Source organism: Alligator mississippiensis, chromosome 1 (assembly GCF_030867095.1).
Source record: "Alligator mississippiensis isolate rAllMis1 chromosome 1, rAllMis1, whole genome shotgun sequence".
NCBI lineage: Eukaryota > Metazoa > Chordata > Crocodylia > Alligatoridae > Alligator > Alligator mississippiensis.
The window spans coordinates 117,289,310-117,307,664 of record NC_081824.1 but is presented as its reverse complement, the minus strand read 5'-3'; the positions used below and the strand labels follow the sequence as shown (position 1 = coordinate 117,307,664).

Genomic DNA, 18,355 nt, shown 5'->3' with positions numbered 1-18,355 from the left:
CATGTAAATGGAGGAAAATGAGTAAACTCTGTTGTCAACACAAGGGAAATGATGGAACTAATCATAAAGTGCTATAGAATACACAAAGTAAGCTGGAAAATAGAATTATTCTTTCCTATTTAATCTTTGTTATAATCATCTTAGCCATTGTAGTAGTACTTTTTAAAACATGTATCAGGCAGAAGGGTATGCTTTCAATTCCTGTTTGTATGTTGGTATGTTTATTTGCTTTAATTTTTTTTTGGGGGGGGAGGGGTTGTTATGCCTAGTGTACTGTATATTATGGTTAGGGAACTACCAAAATCACAACTGCAATTTTTGTGGAGACTGAATTTGGGCAGGCTCTGCACTTTTGGGCTCACTGGAAAAGAAAAAAAACAACTTGCCAGCAACCAGAGAAACCCAGCAGTCTGGGAGCATGGTGGGCAGGGTGGAGGTAGGAGGAGTGGGGAAGGAGGAAGAGTAGGAGAAGGCAGAGGGGGAATGGGGCGGGGCCGCTCGCAGCAGGAGGCATGGGGGCGGGGTGGAGTGGGATAGGGGCAAAGTGTGGGCAGAGCTGGTTGCAGGGTGCAGCAGTGCCACAAGGTCTTGATTGCTGGGATGGGGCGGTGATGGCATGGAGCAGGGTGCGGGGTAGCAGCAGTCTATCTTTGGTCAGCCCAGGGTGTGCGGCGGGTAGGACTTGCTGCATCTCTTTGCATTGCAGTGGGACTAGGGGTGGGGTAGAGTACCAGTACCTCAGCTCCTGCCTTGCTCCATCCAGGGGCACAGCTATTGGTAGAGCATAGGGCAGCCAGGGTGTCACAGGAGGAGTCATCCCTGGCTGTCAGGTCCTCTGACCTTTGCCAAGTGCAATTCCTAGGTCCAGCAGGGTGTGAGGCTGCCAAGTCAAAGGCAGAATCCAGGTGCCTGTCCGCTGCGCAGTACTGCAGGCAGGTGGTCCACACTGGCCGTGCCGTTTATTTATCAGGGAGGGCACATGGAGGCATCCTCTGGCAGGTGTTCCCTCTTGCTCCTTCCCCCTCCTCTGCCTGCCCCCTTTGTGCTCCAGGACTGCAGAGCTTTTCCGCCTGCTGTAACTTATTTGTTTTCTTTCAGTGAGCCCACCAAAAGCACTGAGCACGCTACTTGGGGCTGGTCCAAAACTGTGGCTTAATTCCACTGATTAAGGCCAAGGAAGCCATTAATCCACACTTAGTAACACGTGGGTTAATGTCTTCCCTGGGCTTAATCAGAGTAATTAAGCCACAGTTTCGGGTCATGTGACAATCTCAGGGGAAGGGTGGGAGTGCCAGTGCCCCTGGGCCAATCAGAGGTGTTGGGGAGGGCTCACCGTGCTCAGCCTGTGAAAATGGTGGCTGACCCCAGGCTGCCTGTGAAATTGGCTGTCTGTCTCCTGGAATTTGGTACGCTTGATTATGGCGTTAAGGTTATTATCCCTAAAGTACTGTAACTTTAACACCAGTTCAGACTTCATTTCTGCTTCTGTGACTAGATCCATAACAGGTTACACTTAACTCTCTCTTCAAGGTGGGAGAAGAGGGAAGGAGTTTTTCTATGGCTTTTCAGGAGCAAAGCCGACATGAGCAGTTTTTCAGTATTTTAAAAATTTGTAATATTGCTTGGGGTGTGGATTGTGCCTTCGTTTAAAGTTACTGCTTATGAATACAACATGTTTTTTTCCATTGTGAAAGAACCTTTCTTTTTTGGGAGATCACATTCATTCACTTTCTTCCTTAGAGCACAAATCTGATGACAGCTTGTCTCTGTATTTGATATTGTGAGATGGTGGGTTCCCAGCTCCTGTGATGTGCTAATCAGGCAACCTGTAGTTTAAGATCTTAGCAGCCTGATGCCACATGTTGATCATTTTAATTTTTTTATCATATTTTTTTACTTCACTCTAGATGTGTCCAGGTGAGCATCTTGTTAGATAATAGTTTTATGGATTCTGACAGCATTAAACTTGTTGCACAAACACGGCAAACAAAGTGCTGACCCATTCTGACAGTTTTATTAAAGTTGCCAGGTTGGGTTGCGTGTTACTGTGCCACGTTTTAGTACTTCCATTTGGAAGTACTAAATCATTGTGCAGTAACTTCCTGTACTGTGCTGTACATGTGGTGTAGTTATTTTTAGCAGCTACTTCGCCACAGTGGTGTGCTCCAATGGGGGAGCATGCTGCTACAGCGAAGTAGCTGCTGGTCACATGTAGACACCCGTGGATGCTATGTCACTGTACTGTCACGTGTAGACACACCCTAAGTAAATTTCTTCATGGGCCTTTTTGGGGGTTTCAGAAGGACCTAAGGGGTATTATGAGCGCAGGTCCCCTTTTAAAGGTAAATGGGTTTTATATGCCAGAGTTCCCTGTAGGCTTTTGAAAACACTCTTACTTACACTTTCTGTTTTTCAAAACCTTAATGCTGTATAAATGCAGTTCTTATGCATGTTATGTTTTTGTGTATGCCCATCTATTTTTAATACAAAAACAAGTACAGTATATAGTTCACAGGTCAGCGAGAGACCTCAGAACTACAAATGGTAAGTTCTTAAATCTGTAGAAGCTAAGAGACCCAACAAAATAATTAGGGGGGGTCCCAGCGTACAATATAGGTAGAACTTAAATGCCAAAGTCCAAATGAGTGATGCAGAAAATCTTTGCCTAACTGCTTGACAGTCCATAGGTGCTTAAGTTTCTGTCACTCAAGTTATTTAGGTACCTAAAAGTCTGCTGTGAGTGCGCACAGTACTAAAATTTTGGCAAAGGTAAACGTTACATATCAGGGCCTGTTTGGGTTTCAGAAATCAGGGCCTTATCCAGTAGGTGTACTTTGAGTATTGCTTACTACGTACTGACAGAGGGGAATGCAGCAAAACAGGCTCACAAAGGGTACCCATTTGTATTTAATAGTCTAGGGGCTAGGGCACTTGCCAGTAAGTAGGAGCTTTTGGTTCAGTGTCAAAATGAGAGGGTTCATACAGCTGTCGCTTTCAAGAGGCTACTGTCAGGTTAGAGGCAAGACTGCAGTGGGATGCTCCCATCTCCTCCTTTGAAGTCTGTAACAGCATGCAGCTTGGAAAGGTTCATGGGGGTAAGGGGAGAATAAGCTGAAGCATCACACTAGTGATAAGGGTTCTCCCCTGAGAGGGAGCAGTTCTAGATTCTGGTATCTGGTCCAAGGATTGCAGATGCATTTTGCATTAGAAGCATTGGCTAAAATGCCTCATATTGGGATGAAGCATGTCAAGTTCCAATCCATGAAGATGAATGTTAGAAATTTATTTTAATCCAGTTCTCTAAAGGTGAAATTGTGTCCAGTTTCACTGTATTTGTTCTCATAAAACTGAATATGAAATTTTGCTCATCATTGATGCTTAGAAAGCATGAGGTTAGGGCCTGATGGCATGTTGTACTGACGTTAAATAGGGACCTGCCTTTCTCCAGTCTCACTCTATTACTTGTTTTTCTCCTAAAGTTTACCTATTAAATACAGTCAGAATCTGAGATTAGATCTTGATATCTGGTGGTTACTGATAGATGTGTTGGCATCCAGGATATATGATATTCTTAGTTTTGTGGTTTTCCCAACAAACTCTCATTCTTCCCCACTTTAATTGTGACCATTTGATGATATGGAACAATACCTGTTCTTTTGTGAGCGCATGTGTTTTTCACGGAATGACTTTGCCCCAATTATACAGTCTATTCTGAGTGTTTGTATAAATAAACAATTTTAGTTTAAGAAAACTGCCTTCTTAGCTTTTTGAATAACTTTAGGTTTGTCACCATTGAGATGTGTGAATTTTTCTCTGTGTGCTTTTTTTACTGCTAATATATTGTTTTTAAATACCACAAGAATTGTTGAGAGCAGATAAATTCAGAGTGCGTAATCAGCCTACTGCATTGATACAGCTTGGTTTTATGTTTTGCAAGTTAGATTCAAAGCAGCTTTAGCAGTTTCACACCTAGATTTCAAAGATCTCTTCTGTAAATGTGTTGCCACTAACACATTTAAATAACAAAGAAAGCTGAAGCTCTTCTTTCTTAGTATTTTTTGATAGACCCATTCCTTTCCCCCCTCTCCTTCTCTTCATCTTGTCTTTATTCAAATGCTTGTATATGTGAAAGATCCAAGATGGCAAAGATGCAAAAGAACAGAGTTGCAAATTTCACTTGATTTATTTATTTTACCTCAGACATGAACGTGAAGACTGAAACTAATATAAAAGTTAGCAAGTACTTCTTAACACCTGTTAACCTAACAGGTAACAGAAGCTAATAATGAGCTAAAAGGCACTTCTCAAAATTGAAGAGAAAAACAATTTGACAATAAATAAGTCTCAGACAAATCTTTTAAACTGACATACAGCTTGATTAAAAAATGCAGTCCTCACCTTGAGAAGCCAGATCTAATCCCCTTTGAGTAAAGCCATCATATCTTTGGGAACCAGCTATCCTTAAATGCCCAGTCATTGCAGTCATGTCAGAACATGGTTGGGGCACCATCCTTTTTTCTGAATCAGGGAACAACAAAATTGTCAGTGTTGCGACTTTTCTCCTATTTAAGTGGAAACAATTCTTTTATCAGGATAATATTTAGTAGGGTGAGATATAACAGTGGTAATTTTTTTTCAGCTTGCATTAGTAGTGTTATCATTCAGCCTTACTATTTGTAGGACAGGCTGAGTACAGACATTCAGGGAAGTTATGGGAAGGTTAGATTGAGTTAAAAATAGCCACCCAAGCTAAGGTAAATCAGGATGGAGGGAGCCAACAGGGGAGAGGTTGGGGGTGACAGTGGGTCTGCAAGGATCTTGGGGGGCAGGTGGGGTCTGCTGGAGGAATTGGGGAGGCAAGTGGGGTCCATTGGAGCAATTGGGGTGATTGCGTGGCAGGTAGCATCCTTGGGAGGATAGGGGGAGCAGGTGGGGTCCATGGGGGTTGGTGGAGTCCAAGAGTGTTTGGCAGGATAAGGAGGGATTGTGGGATCTGCAGGTAGACTGAAGGGGATGGGACACCAGGGGCTATTTTTTAGCTTCTTCCTTCCCTTCCCCCAGGTGAAACTGTCCCCCATCCCTCCCACCTCTCCCCTGAGACTTACTTCCTTAGTGCCCGGCATTGGTGAATGCTGATAAAACAGGCACCTGGAGTGGCTTGTGGAATGGGGGGTTTGGGGCACGGCAGGACTGGCTGGTCTGCTGTGGGGGTGGGGAGTCAAGGGGCTGGGGGGGCGGTAGGAAAAGCTCAGCCCTGGCCCAAGGCCCCTGGGGCTGGGGCCAGTGGCTGAGCTTTCCCAGCCCTGGAGCTGTGTAGTTCAGGAAAATTGGATTAGTCTAAAAATAGCCAACCTGATCCAAGTTAGATTACCTCTGAGGTAGGGTTAACTTGGATCCAGTCAGCCATTTGAAAAAAAAAAAGTTTTTGTTTTTTTTTACCAATCTAACCTTCCTGGAACTTTTGTACAGTTCACACTTAGATGGACCTAACATGGGATCCAAGTGTAAGGTCCATACCTGGGTGAACTAAGTTAAATCAGGTGGCCATTTTTAACATGATCTAGTCATCCCCCTTTCCCTTGTCCTCCTCCTCCCCTGAACATCTGTACGTGCCCATGGTAAATTACTGGCTGCCTTTTAGTAGATCACTGAGCAGTTGGGGCAAATGCTCCTTTTCTTCGTTACTGTGTCTATATTTCTGAAGCAGTTTGCAACATTTGATTATTGCATTGTGAACGTCTAAGAGTTTGTGCTTTTGGCATTTCATATTAAGGAATGTTTTGTGTTACCAGCATGGGACTTGGAACTATTGCACATTTAAACATTTTTGAAAAACAAAGGTAGTGTAGGATACAGCAGAATAAATGACAAATTACAAACAAATCAAAGGATTTTGAATTCATCATGTAAATAAATACATGTTGACATAACATTTTTAGCATAAACATATTAGCATAAGGAATATAAATCATTAAATTCTTTACTTATGCAATGGTTATTTAATGGAGTTGGACATCTCTGCAAAATACCGAAGTTGATGGGACTGTATAATAAACATGACTGAGAAAGTACTTTAGATATATCATGACCATATTTTGGAGTCAAACATGCCCGAATAGACTGGTCTTAGATGATGGATATCAATTAGCAAAACTTCTTTAGTGTCAAGCCTTTTGTTTAGTTACATAAATAATACGCGTTTACATTTTTTTCCCTCATTCATATTTTTTTAAATTTGTAATTGCATAGATACAATTGAGTATGAAGTAGTGAAAGTTTTTACAATTAAGCAATAAATTATTGAAAAATGGGGTTTATAGTGGACAGTGTCAAAAGACTTGGGTTTCATGGGATAAAACACTGCATCTGATACTTAAATCCATCACAAAACAATTAGTGGAAAAAACGTCCTGTGTGTGGATGAAATCTTCTGTCTGATCATTTTAAATATAGCAGTATTGTTCAGTTAACAAATAATTTGCTAAGCAGGATTTTTAGATTGTATAGTTGTATATCTGTTTGTATTTTAGGTTTAATTCTAGCAAAACTACTATAAAAGGTGTATGTATTCTCAGCAAATTTCATTTTGAATAGATTTTGTGTGAAATGTTTAACTTGACCTAATTTACATGTGCAAAGGAGACCAATGCATCTTTAATTTTCCTTCATTTCCCTTGTTTGCCCTTTCTTACCATAATAGCCGTTCTTTTTTGAAGACTAAAAATGCTAGAAATCTAACTGTATTTAAGTATTTTAAGTTTCTTTGGTACTTTTCAAGGTACATGTGTAGAATTAGGGATATGAAATACATTTTAAACTGTTCAATTTAATAATGTTAATTTTCATTTCTGTTTGCATACCTTGTGCCCTCCCCCCCCCCCCCCAAAGAAAGACCATGTACCTTATTTGGGGAAGAGAGAACAAAAAATATTTTTTTCCAGTCTTGCCTGCCCTAGGATGGGCTCACTGTGGTTGAATGCTCAGTGCACAGAGCAGGGACAGAAACATCACTCCCCTTTCCTTTGCTGCTTGAGGTTTAACTCGCTTGCAGCCACTGCTGAATTGTCATCAGCTTTTGGATGCTCAGCCAGAAGCTTCTGCTAGTTTGGCAGTGGCTGTCAGAGTGGTAACAATGTAGGGTAGCTGCAGAGGGAGGGTGAGTGATGTAGAGGAGTGGGCCATGCCCCTGCTTCATGTGGCTGGCAGCTGAGCCCAGTCCCCTATAGCCATTTCAACACCTGCACATCTCAATTCTGGCATGGCAATACTACAGGAATTATTGAGAGCAGATAAAGACATGCATCCCAATTTACTGAACAGCCTTTATTCCTTGGGTCACTTGAGACATGCACCCCAATTTGGAATGGTTAATTTTTGTTTAAAAAGGTGTGTGAGTATGCATGTAATATACAAATGTATACATTTTTAAATTGGTTCCAAAATATTTTGCTATTGAAACAGCCAAAGTGGGTTTGGAATAGGACTGGGGACCCAGAACAGCTAGCGGCTGGGAGGTCTAATCCTAGCCTCCAGTTATGCTCCATGTTCATTCTTTGATGAGATACTTGTTTCATGTATTTTTATTCTGTTTTTGTTCTTACGTGGCTGCCATCTCTGTGGTACCCAATCTAAAAAGAGATGACGTAATATGGTAATACCCACTCGTCTACCTTGGAGTTATGAGGAATTGTTTATCTGTATCAAGTGCTAGGTTCAAAACGAGTTATATTCCTGTAGCTGATCAGATATCAGGATGCAACTTTTGCAAGAAGTTTCACAGAAATTTAGTTACAATAGTTAAATTACTAGCTCATAGAAACAAAACATTAATTGGAAAAAATATTTTTATAAACATGCATAAAAGTCTTTGTACAGATTGGATAACTATTCTTTAAAAGAATAAATATTGAACCTTATTTTTATATTCATTTTCATGCCTTCTGCTCATTTTCTGTGCTTGAGGCCATGTGCAAGAAATTTATTTTGTTCTTTTCATTGAACTGCTCAAAATTGTGAGAATATTGCATCTGTTTTGAATAACTGTGCACTTCCCTCATAACTTGGGAAGCATACTTGTAGGTGTTGTAAAATACTAAAGTCTCTTTTCTTTTGCTCTCCCTTTGTCTTGGTAGTTTCCTGCCATCTAGCTCATAAAGATCTTTTTATGCTATTTACATTTGAATGACAGGTCCCACTTACATCATGGTAGTTTTTGTAAAGTAGATGACCTTCAAGAAACTGTCATTGTGTTTCACCTTTTTTCTCTCCTACATTTCATCTGCCTTTCCATCCTTTTTTTCCAGTTTCATGAATACCACCCATTGTTAATTTATTTATTTTTTTGGTCCGATAACGTTTGCCAGAATTATCTTAAATCATCCCATGGCCATAAAATATGCACATTAACCACTTTGCATTTAACTTTGCATTTAGCAACCAAATGCTTGGGAAGAAAACTTGTCTGATTTCTCTAGTCAACTCTCATACGGTGTATTTTTGACAGATTTCAGTTTGGATTTTCTTTAGCTATAGAAGCAAAGGTGCTTTTTACCTTGTTCTAAGTGGCTTTGTGCTGATGTTCACTTTCTCCTACTTTTAAAAAATTATCTGAGTGTAGTTTTCAACGTTGTAGCACTTTCATCTATAGAGCTGTAAACATTTATTTATTTGTTAGATTTTTGCATTGACCTTCCCAACAAAAACTCAAGACAGCTTTTGGTAAGAGGCAGAAATGGCACATAAAAAGCAAAAAGAACAGAATAACAAACAAAAGCTCCTTAAACAATATCCTAGCCATAGGCAGCTGGTGATGGGGGGGCACGTGTCCCCCTGAAAGGGCTGTCCTCACCGCCAATGGCTTCTCCGGGTGCTTGCCAGCCCTGCCGTTGATGCTGGCTTCTGCGGATGCCCTCCCAGACTCAGGAGGCACCAGTCACCCACGATCCCAGCCTAGCTTGGCTTGCTAAATACCTGCCTAAATAAGAAGGTCTTATAACGTTTCTGGAAGTTGTGCAAGCTCAGGCTCTGGCATGCCTCAACGGGGAGGGAGTTGAAAAGCTGAGGAGCAACTGCTGAGAATAAGCTCCCATGTGTTTTTGCCAAGTAAGTGTGGTATACTGATGGTACTGGTAGAAGGTTGTTCTCAGCTGATCTTGGGGATATTAGTGGGACATTAGGAAGAAGATAGATGTTTAGTTGCATAGGGGCCACGTCATCTGATGCTTTACGGATGAAAACCAGCTCTGTGAATTAGGCCTGGAAAGTTATTGGTAGTCAGTGCAGACTGGAGTACTGGAGTCATGCCCTCCTATGATCAACCCCCATGTGAAGGAAGGAAGGTAAGGTACAATACGCTGCAATAGGCTAATCTATTTTTCATTCGCTTTTTATACAATTCTGTTCCTATTTCTGTAATTGCTATTTTGTATTTTGTGATATGACCCTCCACTTCATCCTTGGCTGTGTACTACTTCTACTCCTCTTACCATATTTCATGGGTGGAGCTGATTGGGATTTTTTTTACAGTGCGTTTCAGTGTAAAACACCAGTTTGCTAATACACAAACTTTTCATTAAAGCATCAGTTTTGATGAAACTTCGGCAGATTTCTCAGATTCAGGGTAGAATTTCTATTAAAAACTAGAGACAGAAACCCAAGATTAACCAGTAGTCCAGTGTTGGGGCCTTCACTGATATGTGGAAGACACAGGTTTGAGTCCCTGTTTTAAAGCAGCAGAGATTCAAACCTGGGTTTCCTACAACTCAGAAAGGGGGAACGTACATGTTTCTTGCTAATATGGAAAAACTATGAACATGAATTTTGTCATGATGTGGAATTCTGGTCATCCCTGTTCCTGATGGCAAACTAGCCTTTCTACAGGTTCAGTTTTTATCACTAAGGAAATCCTTATGCTTACCTTTGTTTCCTCCCATGCTCAGTATTGCAACTATTTTCACTAAAGTTTTCAAATTCCAGAATGTTGTTGGCTTTTTGTAAAATCTGAAAGCTAAGTAACTGTTTTTATAAGAAAAATACCCAAGCAGCTAAATGGGAGAAAACTTCTTTGTTCGTTCAAATTGTATAATTCAAATTACAGACTCAAAATGCAAAAACTTATGCTGCATTGCACATGTGCATTGTCCCTGTGGTTATTTTTGGTTAGCTATCTATCTTGATATGCTACTTTTTAAAATTACGTAAGGTAAGAATATGCAGTACAGCCAATAGCGCTGTTTTGAACCTTAGTATTTGTATTCATTGACTTTGATTATTAGCTTCCTACATTTCTTTGCAAAAATGTCTTATAGCATGGCTTGGAAGTACAGTATTTTTCATGCTAAAGGATTTTCAGCTTATAATTAGGTTTTTTTTTTATTTTGATCCTCCAAAGTCACAAATCTTCTACTCTCGCCATGCATTATGCTGTGGTATTGCAACCTCTACTGGCACCCTTTGAATTATGGAAGGAATGTGGAGGAGGATCAGGTAAGTGCAACTTTCTTACATGGGGATGCTGGTTTTGCGAAGTAATTTGGATGGGGTTAAAAATCATGCAAAGCTGTACCTTACATTGAGAAAATATTACCTGCTTCTCCCCCAGACTGGCCAGCTCTATGATCCAGTCAGGGTCCAGGGTGGTTGTAATATCACTGGTAGAACGCATGCTGGTGGATAAACAGAGTTGAAGATTTGTGACTTCAAAGGATCTTAAGGAATTGAGGTATGGTTTAAACTGCTTGATGTATGCTAATGGCTGTCCCCAGATTAGGAGTCAAGAAACCCAATTTTTCTGGACTTATAGGTTTTGAGTCAGTTTTATACTGAATATTTATTTTTGCTTTATGTCTTTGGGATATTATCAAATAATTCTAGTAACTATTTGCGCTTTTACCAGTTTGAAATGCTACTTCCTTGTTACATTTCTGGGGATGTTTATTGAATAAATTTAGTTGAACAACAGGTTTGGGGAATTTTTCTTTTATTTATTGAATAGCCTTTATTCCTATGCTTTTTTAGTTATCCTTACATTTTAAATTTATTATAGTAATATGACATTCCTTTGTTAGAACCCTTCTGAAAGTGATCTTGGCAAGTAAGTTCAATGATTGGATCAGGAAAGCTCTTATTTTTTTATAGCAGTTTTGCACATTTAGGTTCTACTGTAATATACTCAAGTAGTTTATATCCATAAAACACTAACATTTTCATTTCTAAATTAATTTATCACCACACAGGTTGATAGCACCATCCTCTGGCTCTGTAATGTTAGTTATATATTCAATTTCAAATTACTTGCTGTGTTATTTTTGGAAATGTGATTACATTTAATTGCAATAGAATGTACCTGCTTTGTACACATTGTACTTTCAGTTTACTCATTTTGGACCATAGTCTCAACAGAAATTCTGTTGATTTGCATGGACTATGTACATTCCTTTCAATTTGGGTTACTGGTTAATGGATATACCTTTTTAGGGTGATCCTACATATAGTGCTGACTCTGCTCTTTACATGACCATTTATGGTCAGGAAGTCACACTTCAGAAATGTGAGGCCAACCTTTTTCTAAATCTCAATGAAAGACATCTCACAGTCATTTAAGTAAAATTCGTTGAATTAGAAAACACCACTAACGACTCGTGGTTGTATGTCTGTGAGAGAATCAGATGTGGTAGTGTCCTATTATAGAACTGTACTGTTCATGTCTAGTGCACAAATGATTTCTTAGAATAAACATGAATTGAGATTTAAATTGCAGGTAGCTACAGGTGGAGAAAAGACTCCCATTGTTTATTACCAAATGGGATAGCAAAAGTATGTACCCCACAAATCACAACTTTCAATAAGTACAGAAGTAGTTCTATTGCTGTCTGATTATGTTAGAAATCAGCTTTTGTCCACTGACTGCAGAGATTTGGCACCTGGAACACCAGTGGGACTTTCTTGTCTGAAAACTGACAAGTGAAAAAATGACTTTCTTTAATTGATGCACATTACTACTGGACCTTTAAGATTTTCCATAGCACATATACCAGATAAGACAATGGATATCTATGGAGATGCCAGGTACGGCTGGTGAACTCAGTCTGGTGGGGTGGTGGAGCGTCCCATGGGAGTGCGGGGGGGCTGGGGGTTTGCAGCCAGCTGGGAGCGGTGGGGTTTGCAGCCTCCCCGCTACTGGCCGGCGCTCCCGGCTGGCTGCACCCCCCTTCCCCCCCCCAGTCGCTTAGGATGCTTCACTGTCCCACCAGTCTGAGTTCACCTGCCATGCCTGGGAGATGCTTTTAAAAAAAAAAAAATCACCATTCGTTTGTCTCTTTCCAAGGAATGGCATTGTTCTTGAGCGCTAGAATGTTGGTTTTACGAACCTGGAACTCTTGAACCTACCATTATACCCTTCTTGCTTTCTTTTATTCCCATATACTATATTAACTGAGAATGAGAAGTCATCTACTTCACTTAGAGCTTCCAGCTATAGGGGTGCTCTGTATATAGGTGGTCACTAATTTGGTTTCTTTGTTTTCTTGTTTTACATAAGACCCAAAGCTATCGTTTACATGAGTGTTCCGTGCTCGCAGCTGCATCTAAAATTATTAAAAACTGCTTTGAAGAAAAAAAAGTGCTGGATCTTCTATAAAGTTTCTAAAAAATTGGATCCCAGGTGTCTCAAATTGGACATCCAAAAATATTGGATGCTTTTGATTAATTTCTTTGTGCATTTGTTTCCTATCTGTAAACTTCAGAGGAAGATGACTCCTGAATTTGTCATGTGGAAAAAAAAATCTTTATTGAGTCCTTAGAGATAGTGATGGGTAGGTGCAGATTGAGAGCTGGTGCAGATACACCCCCTTTTCCCCACTGTGCAGTGGGAGCAGTAACCAGTGATTTTTTTTTTTTTTCAGTCCCTAAAAAAGTAAGGATCCCCCAACATCCCAGCTGTAGCCATCCCTCCTTCCCATCCCTCCTCAGCAGCACATCTCCTCTGATCTGAACCCTCTGCCTCCCCTCCCAGAACAGGCAGAGACAGCAACAGCTGGGGGAGGGGGAGAGTGAGGGGAGGGAAGAGGTAGGGAGGGGGTTTTGTTGTTGAGAATGAAAAGGAAGTGTACAGGTGCTGAGAGGAGGGGCAGGATTCTCACATTGTTATGGATTTAAAAAGTTCCTGCTGCTGCTCCTGGGGCACAGTCTTCCAGCCCCTGGTTGGGAGAGGGGTGGAACTGGGAGTTGGGGGCACAGCCACCTCTGCATCATTGATCACTACTCCTGCACCCTCTTTTCATAAAATCCTGGATCTGCCTCTGGTGATGGGAACTAGAGTAAAGCTCCTGAGGAATCAATATTTCTGTCCCCAGAAGGATTTGAATAGACTATAGCAATTAAGGCACGGGGTAGCACAATGTGAGCATAATCCATTCTCTGTACAAAAGGCGCTCACCCTTTTCAGCCTCAAGGCGCCCCTTGAAAAATGCCAGCTCATAATTTTACTCATTTTTTTACTTCGAATAATAGAGCAATTCTTCCATTGCAAAGAACTTAGCACCATGAATTCTAGTTTGAAATCTCTGCATTTATATTGGGAATCATGTTATTGCTGTTAGGTGTGCAAACATTTCCTGGCACTCCACAGCACCCTTGAAAGGATCTCAGGGCATTCTAGGGTCCATGCTGCATATTGAATGAAGCAGGGTTACTGTGTAAAAAATTATATATAATCATGTAATTAAAGATTCTATCTTAATATATAGGCAAATTTAAGATTTCTTATCCAACCCTAGTTCAGTTAACCTTTCAGTACTTGAATCTCTTAACTATAAACACTTTTTTTACTGGTAATTTCCTAAATACATATTTAAAAAAAAAATATATATATATAGATTCTATTATATGGCATCCTGTTGACACAAATGGATCATGAGCATTGGTGGGACCTTTAGATCAACCTGATTGACCTCTGCTGCTTCTGCTGATGGAGTAACAAAATGTAGCAGTAGTAAATTGTTATTCTTTGTGGATCAGAACTAGGGGGATGAGGTGCACGCCTTGCCTGTGGATTTTGGACTCATTTGCTGGCAACAGAGGAGTAGTGAGACTAGAATTCGGGTTATAGTCCAGGCTAGTGGGAAGGGAGTATACTGCAGAGGGTATAGGCTTTTCAGCTTTTCCCCCTATAACTATGACCCATTCTGCCCTTTTCTTTTCCAATATAATGTTTCAGTCTTTTCCACTCCTGGTCTTCATGTCAGTCCTGTTTTCTCACTTGTTGAGTCATAGTTTTCATTTCTCGGCCACCTTACGCCAGTCCAAGTCACCTTGTTGTCCAGGAAGTCATAGTTTTATTCCTGTAGACTCCCCGTCCCAATTGCAGTCTCTCTCTTCTTGTCACAGTTTCCTTGCTCAACTGTTCTCAGTTTAATGTATGCATGCATTACATTTATATCCTGTTCTATCCAAAATGTTTGAAGCAGCTGACCCCTTCTAGATCTGTTTTTTAACACGCTAGCTCTTCATAAGAGTTGTCTTCACTGTGCCTGTTTCCTTTTTTTTTTTTAATTTGAATTTCCTGGTTCTATCCCCCTACTCTTCATCTGATTTTACAATCCTCTTCAGTTCTATCCCCTCCTCCCCCTTTGTCTTAGCCTCTCTCTGTTTGCCTTCAAGTAGGCAACTTCCTTCTCTAGACTTCACGTGCCCATCAGTGGAACAGGGGTCATTGAGGGCACAGGAATGACTGTTCTGGTGCTTGCTTCTCAGTTCATGCCAACCTGGTCCACAGCTGCTCAGAACTGCAATTGCAAATAAAGCTACACTTAATTACAGGGTAAAGTATCTCCAAGAACAGTCTTTGATAAATTTACTTTTTAAAGTCTTAAACTACACCCAAAGAACAAAAATTGTATTGAGTTTAGGAAAACAGCGACTTCCTTTTTGATCTTTTAACAAGGAGAAAAGTTTTCAAGAATGATATAATACTAGTAAAATATATTTTTCTCTGGCAGCATTCATGGAGATTGCAGAACCAACTGGGCTGAAATTCTGTGCACACCTTTTCCCACGTCCTTGCAAAAACAAAACAAAAACCAATTTGAAGCAGATACCCAGGATAGAAATTTTCAGTCTGAAAAACTAGTTTCAAAATTTACAAGCAATTAAAAGTAGGGTCTTCTAGTAGGTGGTATGGGGCAACCTTAAAGTGTACTACCAGCCTCACCTAGAATAATGCACAGTAGGACTTATTAAAAAAACAAACAAACTGTACTGAAACTAAACTATGATTGCAACTCAGGTATGGTGTAATCCGGTTGGATGCTGCTTGCTCTACTGCATGCTACAGATAATTGACTAATATCAGCAATATACAGGAATCTGTTTTCAGTGGCCTTCTGTGTATTACCATTTGAATCAGAACCTTGAAACTATTGAAATTAAATATCCCTGTAGTCAGACAGACCCAAGCAAACAGGTTTATATTTAGCAGTTTTCAGTGAAATGTCCTCTCCTAATTCATTGAAAAATTAAAACAAAACAAAACAAAACATATTCACTGACTGAAACTTTACAGAGAAGGTAATACAAGCATAAGTTACCTGGAAAACCCCTACTTGTGGTTTCTAATTAGGAAATAACCTTCTTTTAAAAAGAAACAAAGTTCTTATTTGGGGAATTGTTTTCAACAATACCTTGTGAATAGCTGTTATCTCTGTATTATGTGACACGGTATATCAGTCTCATTTTGCACAATGTTTAAAATTTGAGATGTTGAAATGCAGCAACTGAACACTTCAAGTACTATATTTTTCATTTGTGTATTTTTGTAGCTATTTTCTAAATACGGTTAAGTTTTGAGTTTGCATAAATTAAAATTGGAGAAGAGTAGCTTTTCCTGCAAAACCGTAGTCTGTATTGATACACTTATAGTATGAAATTAGAGGCAGTTGGTACTTTTGCTGTTTGTGTTAACACTTGTTAAAAAGCTGCTGGGACCTCTTGGCAACTTTAGAAAAGTTTGCTTATATTCCATATAATTTAAGTTTTGCCTTTTCCCATATGTTTTACTACTTTGTGTATTTGCATGAAACCAAGATCTTATTTATTCCATTTGCACTTGCTACTTGTTTCTCACAGGTGCAGAAAACTGCTGGTAACTTTTTTTCTGATAGTCAAATGTGGCTTCAAATGTTGGGGGAATAGGAAAGGACAGTGTGAAACATTTCAACAGAATCTAAATTTTCAAAGATTTAAGTTTAGCAAAACTTGCCAGTGTTTTAGGAAATTTGGGACACAGTAAAAGCTGAAAAGGATGTGGTGGTGGTCTTCCAGGTATGAGTCACAAAGCACAGAGTAACGAACACATGGCTGAAAACTTAAACTATTGAACTCTGTTCCCAGAACCATCACTGTCTAGTATAAAGCATTATTAAGCCCAAAGGGAACTTTCCAAGCATATATTTGGGATTATGTATGTCCATGTAAAACAAGTAGTTCTCATGGAAAATCATGTGTAATCCCTATGCTCAGTTTGATCTGTGGTGTGCAAGACCATTGCTTTCTGCAGCATTCCTGTACAACCACTCAGGAATTTTGTTGTGGTTTTCAAATAAATGAAATCAAGTGTATTTGATTTCTGTATTTAACAGTGAAATGCATAACAGTTATCACAATTAATATTCTTTACTTAATTTGATTTAATTTTACTTAATTCTTATTGATTTAATTTGATTTAATTTTATATTTCCCTGCTTTTTAAATATTTTCCATGCATGAGAGAATTTTGATTGGAAAATGCATAATTGTATTGTGTAAGTTGTCAAAGAGAAGCTGGAGATTTTATATTTAGATAAGGAGCTGTTGAGGCTTATGGTAGGTAGAAAGGTTCATGGAAGATTATGAGGCTTGAGAGCAAAGTAGATACGTCACATGTTAAAACATTAAACTGAAATAATTAAGAACATCAGCACTGAAATTTGTATAATACTAATGCAGACCTCTAATTTTGTGAACTGCTCCCAATCATCTTTTGGGGGCTTTAAATTGTTTACAGGTTTCTGCTTGATATCACTGCATCCATTATTTCATGTTGGAAGACTTAAGCAATTTTAATGACTTTGATTTTTTTTTTTCCCCCCCCCCAAGAGCAGCTTGTATTTTGGACCAGAATTTTGTATATTCTGTAGACGTGGGCTGTGATTATCATTATACTCACAGGTATACATAAAGAAATGTAAATGCTAAAAAGACTAGAGTGCTTCTACTCTTTCAAAATATTATTAGTCATTTTTCTAATAATTATCAGTAGCATTCCACTATTAATGCAGATACAATTCAGACGCTCTATTTTATCAGCGTGTCACTAAAATAATACCTGGAGCAGGTTCTCTTTGTCGTAGTAAAAAGATAAAGGTCTGTCCGTTAACATGTGTGCTATTGGCTCTTCCTGGAAAAGACAGAGATAAAGGTAAGCTAGCTTACCTTATGTAGAGAATTCTATAGCAGAGGAACAAATGCAAGTCTTTAATAAGCATTGAAGAGTAGTTTCATTTCAAAGTTTCAGTGATAAAACACACAACAACATTAAGCTGCTTTATGTGTATACATACTCCTTCCCCATTCAGATGCACAGGATTCAGAATAGTCTTAAGCCTGTGTTACTGTTGAATTTTCATTGGAGCTCCTGTTATTAGGCCTGTGCGAATAGGGAAATATTAATTTCAGATTCGGCCAATCAGATGGCAGTGATTCAATTCAGAAATTTGGATCACTGTCCTGAATTGATTTGGCAGAATTGGCTTCTGAAGATTCGGCACTGATTTGGAGAGATTCAGAGGTTCGGCCATAGACTATAATGGGGAATCACTGAAATACCTATAACTTTGTCATTTTTTGGCTGATTTGGATGAAAACTGTCATGATGGTAGCCCCTTCTGAGGGCATGAAACCTGCCAAGTGTCTAGAAGATAGATGCAGGGGTTTCTGGGAAACTGCACCTCAAACTGCTGAAAGCAAAACTCATGTTGTGTGTGTGTTAAGGCAGATTTGGATGAAAACTGCAGGCATAGTAGCCCCTGCTGAGGCCATGAGCCCTGCCATGTTTCAAGGAGATAGGTGTAGGGGTTTCTGGGAAACTGCACCTCAAGCTTCTGAAAGCAAAACTCATGACGTGTGACTTTGTGTGCATGTTAAGGCACAGCAGGATGAAACCAGCAGGGATGGTAGCCTGTAATGGGGGGCCTTCCCAGTGCTCAGGCAAAAACAGCTCGCAAAAGGGGCAGAAAGGCTGCAGACAAAGACTTATGTGCTGTTTCTATGTTCTTCCAGAACACTGTGATTGGAAGGGGAATCAAGGAAAGATCAGTCACTG

General features: G+C 39.8%; 1 protein-coding gene across 4 annotated transcripts in view; it reads left to right on the top strand.

Annotated features, from left to right (window-relative positions):
- Window positions 1-18,355, top strand: part of HBS1L (HBS1 like translational GTPase) — a 102,252-nt gene that overhangs the window by 39,214 nt on the left and 44,683 nt on the right. The window contains exon 1 of one of the 4 annotated variants that reach the window (XM_059713288.1): window positions 10,648-10,720. The exons of the other annotated variants lie outside the window; for them this stretch is intronic. The gene's annotated coding sequence lies outside the window, so the exon portion shown is untranslated. Of the gene's footprint in view, window positions 1-10,647; window positions 10,721-18,355 lie in introns of those variants that run through there. 4 annotated transcript variants of the gene reach the window in all.